This window comes from Notamacropus eugenii, chromosome 2 (genome assembly GCF_028372415.1).
Source record: "Notamacropus eugenii isolate mMacEug1 chromosome 2, mMacEug1.pri_v2, whole genome shotgun sequence".
Classification (NCBI taxonomy): Eukaryota; Metazoa; Chordata; class Mammalia; order Diprotodontia; family Macropodidae; genus Notamacropus; species Notamacropus eugenii.
The window spans coordinates 203451399-203456424 of NC_092873.1; the positions used below are offsets into that span (position 1 = coordinate 203451399).

Genomic DNA, 5026 nt, shown 5'->3' on the forward strand with positions numbered 1-5026 from the left:
GCTGGAATTTTTGAGAGATGGACCTGAGTTGTATGTGAGAACTTTGTAATATCACAGCCCTGGAAAGAGCAACGGGACACAAGGAGACATAACTAACTGATACACTGCAAATTTCCATCTTGGGCTTGGGTATTCTCAAAAAGGGCAGCCTTGAAAGCCTTGATACACCTGCACCATTCCCAGAGCAGGCTTCATTCAAAGTCTTGGCATTATTCATGTGTCAGTGTGGCTAACAACATTATGTGATCAATAGTCCTTTTCCCACTAAGCTCCCCTCTTTAGCTTTCCAAAAGCAGGGACCATGTCATCATACAAATATTATGTACATTAAGTATTTAGTAGTTCAAAATAAGATAAAGTGGTTTGTATAAAACACTTAAGAAACGTTGGTTTCTCAAATTTCTTGAGCTGAACTGAATAATGTTTGTGAAAATTCTCCTTCCTTTCAACCTACAAATATGTTCAGTGTTCCACAAGCTGAAAACTTCTCCCCTTGACTCTGCTTCCCCACAAGTGAGCATCCTGTCATTTCTCTCACTGCTAAATATTTAGGAAAAGACCTCTCCATTCACTGTGCCTGAAGACCAGTTAATTAGACTTCACTACCATGATGTAGAATGGAATGGAACATAACAGGTTGTCCAAATGAAGAACTGGGGAGGAAATGGAAGGACTTAAGCTTGGAAGTAGTTTTGTTCTCTCCTTTCATCATTCAAGTTTACACACAGCTTTGAAAAAATAGCGGCATTGAAAAAATTTGGTTTGGGTGCATGTCATATTATCCTCCCTGCTCCTACTTCAGGAGAATGTAAGTTCATTTACGGTAGAGACACTATCTTTTTTTTTTTTTAATTTTATATCTCCAGAATCTAGTATTGTGCCTTACATATAGTATGTGCTTCAGAAATTTTTACTAAATTGAATTAATTTGTATTGAGCCAGATTGAATTGGAGTAGATTGAACCATGTGGTTGTCCTGTTTTGAAATCTACAGTGAAGAAGACTCATTACATTAAATCCAAAACCCTTTGATGGCTTTCAAGGTTTCTCCCCAAAATATACCCATAATTGGCATCTGCACTAAAATTTCTAGAAAGATTTTCTGTCTTCATAGAACAGGGTAAGTACTCTTGGGTACTGTTAACCCCGTCTTTTAATGTTAGAATCCAATAGGATGTGTTTGTGCTTCGGATGTCATTACCCAGAACACACAGTTATAATACCTTTATTTAAAGTGGTGTTAGGTAAGAAAATTCCAACCTAAGAAAATACCCTGAACTAGATAGAAACTAGTTGAAATGTATAGTAGGTAAGTGAAATGAATAACTCAGTATTGGCTTTTATTCAGTTGTTTTTCATCATGTCTGACTTTTCATGATCCCGTTTGGGGTTTTCTTAGCAAAAATATTTGAGTGCTTTGCCATTTCCTTCTCCAGCAAATTTTACAGATGAGGAAACTGAGGTAAACAGAGTTAAGTGACTTGCCTAGGGTCACACAGCTGGTAAGCTTCTGAAGCCAAATTTGAACTCAGGAAGATGAGCCTCTAATGACTCTAGGCATGGCACGCTATCCACTGTGCCACCTGGCTCTCCCAGTACTGGTTGGGTGAACAGAATCATCATATAGTTTTCTACATGTAAGGAAGGATACATGCTCTCTTTTGTTATTACCATTGATGGAAGAGTTTGGAATTTGTTATGAGAATACAGTATCTGACAGCCTATAAGAAATTCCTATTTGTTCCTTCAACTGAGACTTACATATTTCAAGGTGTGAAATCTGCTGTGTGTACTGGGCACATTTTGGATTGTTGACCCAAAGGATTATTATTTTTATGATGTATTCTAAGGATTTGTTTTGGAGATTTGAAGGTGGGGAAGGGAGTGGGGCAATTCTCCCCTTTGAAACCCTGAGGTTTTTATCGAAACTAAAGGGTAAACAAGATGAAGAAATTTCTTTCTGTTTTTTTTCTCATTTGTGCAGTTTCTTCTCCCACTCCACCCCTTCCCTGAATATTTGTTAGAGAAGCACTGCCCCCTACTGTAGACATTTGTGTTATACACTAGACAAAGGAAAATCTTGAATCACAGGATTGAGAATTGGAAAGAACCTTAGAAACCATTTAGTCAAAATGCCTCATTTTACATGTGAGGAAACTGAGAACGAGAGAAATTAAGTGATTTACCAAAGGATACCTCAACCAAGATTACCAGTCTGGCTAAATTCTGGCTAAATAAACTAAAACTCAGCTATGAAAAAAAAATATTTGTTATATTCTTATTTATTCACAAGCTTCTCCCAACCCTGCCACCTACCTAAGTGAATTAGATATATAGTTGAAGATTTTTGCTTAAAGACCTTAGTATAGTATATTATTTCTGTGGTAGATAATGCAATTATGAAAGAACAGTAGCATTATAGAAATTAGAATTGTAACAATCTGTAAAGATCATCTACCTCAATGCCACCACTGTAGAGATGGAGAAACTGAGGAGGGCCAGAGAGATGAGGTCACAAGCAAGTCTGGAGAAGTTTGGAGAAGGGGCAAGTTTCCTGACTCTCATTTCAATGGTTTTTCTGTTATGTAATACACTTGCCTCCAGAAGATCATTCACTGTATTGAGATTAACCAGTTGTTTTGGCTAAATGCACATACAACCTTAAGACCACCTTAACTGATTCCCTTAAGGTAGAAGAGACAGTTCAGCTTGAATAAGATTCCAAACAAGGTTAGTTATAAAGTGTGAGAACAATGTCTTACATTGCAACTCAAGAGTGGAGAAACCCAAAAAGGGAAACACATGCCCCTTGGTGGTTCAGTAGCTTTTTAGTCATGTCCAACTCTCTGATTCCATTTGGGGTTTTCTTGGCAGAAATGCTGGAATGGTTTGCCATTTCTTTCTCCAGCTCATTTTACAGATGAGGAAACTGAGGCAACAGGGTTAAATGACTTGCCCAGGGTCACACAATTACTATGAATCTGAGGTCAGATTCAAACTCAGGAAGATGAATCTTCCTGACTCCAGGCCCAGCACTCTACCCACCATGCAACCTAGGCCCTTGGTGAAGGCTAATACAAATAACTCTAGCAGAGGATTCTCTTATGCAAAGACAAAATAGGATAAAAGAATAGAAACCAAGTTGTCAATAAAATGACTTTTGCAGCCTCGAACCTTTACTTTGGAAAGCAGGTAGGATATAACTTCTGCATACAAGCTACAGCCTATTAGACCATTAGAAAAATAATTTTGAAATATTTAGCATTAAGTGACTTGCCCAGTGTCATCCAGGACTTTTTTGGCCTTTTTTGAGGCCTTTTTTGAACTGTTTATAAATATTCCAGGACTGGTGGGCTATTCACTGAGCCACCTAGCTGCTCCCACCGAGATCAGATCCCATTGAGAGCTAGCATTTATAAGGTATTTCAAAGTTTAAAAAAAACTTTACAAATATTATCTCATTTTATCTTCACAACAACCCTGGGATGTATTATTTACATTTTAAAAGAGGAAAATGAGGCATAAAGATGTTAAGTAACTTGACTAGGGTCACATAGCTAGAAAATGAGGCCAGATTTGAATTGAAGTCTTCCTACCTTCAGGTCCAGCACTCTAAGCACTGCACCATCCAGCTGCCATTAGGTGTTCTTTGAACATTTAGGACATGAACAGAGTTACTCAGAAATGCCTGGGGGAAATGGATGGATCAAGGAAACAATCAATTTATTCAAAATTTCAAACAAAACAGACTGAAAGAAAGAGCTGATTTTCTTCCATCTGAAAGAACTGTCATACAGTTAGCACACATTAATTCAGCCATCCATATCATTAAGTCCACTATCAACAAAGAAAAAACCACAAGAGACAACAGATTTTGTGGGAGATTTTAGCTTAATTTTGGTGAGAAAGTTATTGGGTCTTGAAGATAGTGGAGATAATTTCTTCTCTCTGGGCAGATAATCTTCAGTACAGCTTGCATTCATCACTGAGTTTAGATGCAATTGATGGTTACATAGCCATTCAATTCCAATAAATATCTAGCAGCAATACAGCTATATCTCTTCTCCCTTGTGTTCCGTTCCCGAAGTTTAATCTTTTGATGTAGAGAGGGATATGGCATAGTAGATTTCCTGGCCTTGGAGCCTAGAAAACTTGGGTTCAAATTCTTTTTTTATTTAATTTAATTTTTAATTTATGGAATAAAACCAACATTTCCATAACATAGAACAATAAAAAGATGATTGCATATGAAACTGTAAATCTATTATGCACAACTTGCTTTTCCTTTTAAATATACAACAAAATTATCATGCTTTTTTTTTAATTTTCTTCCCTCAAGTTCTCTCCCCCATTTAGAAAATGAACTCCTTTTCCTCAATTGATAGCATGTAAACTAAAACTGGAAATATACAGAGAATATTAGTATGGCCCCTCAGTAAAGGACAATGAACATATTTGTGAAGTGTTAGATTTATTTTATAAAAATAAATTGAAAGAAAAAGAGAGAAATTACTTTTCAAATCTATGGATAGGGAAATTGAGAAGGAACATTTATTAAGCACCTACTATGTGCCAGTCACTGTGCTAACCAATTTACAATATTATATTATTTGATCCTCATAAAAACACTGTAGGGTAAGAGTTATAATAATCCCCTTTTTACAGGAAACTTAGACACACAGAGATTGACTTGCCCAGGGTCACATGACTGGTAAATGCCTAAGGATGGATTTAAACATCAGTGTTCCTGATTTCAGGTCCAGAACTCTATCCATTGAACCAATGAGATGCCATACCTCTGCGTAGGTGAATAATTCATCACCAAATAAAAGATGGAGAGGATCACAGAAGATAAAATAGAAAATTTTGATGACATATAATTTAAAAGTTTTTCACAAAGAAATCCAGTATAGCTTAGATTAAAAGAGAAACAGTTAATGGGGGGGGGGGGGGGGGCGGTGCAAATCTTTGCAGCAAGTTTGTCTGAGAAAGGCCTAATTCCCAACATGTAGAAGGAATTGATTCA

General features: G+C 36.8%; 1 non-coding gene across 1 annotated transcript; it reads left to right on the forward strand.

Moving 5' to 3' along the window:
- Positions 1-4370: 4370 nt before the first annotated feature.
- On the forward strand, positions 4371-4477 carry LOC140530569 (U6 spliceosomal RNA). Its single transcript, XR_011976004.1, has one exon. It is a non-coding gene; the product is annotated as a U6 spliceosomal RNA (small nuclear RNA).
- The last annotated feature ends 549 nt before the right edge of the window (positions 4478-5026 follow it).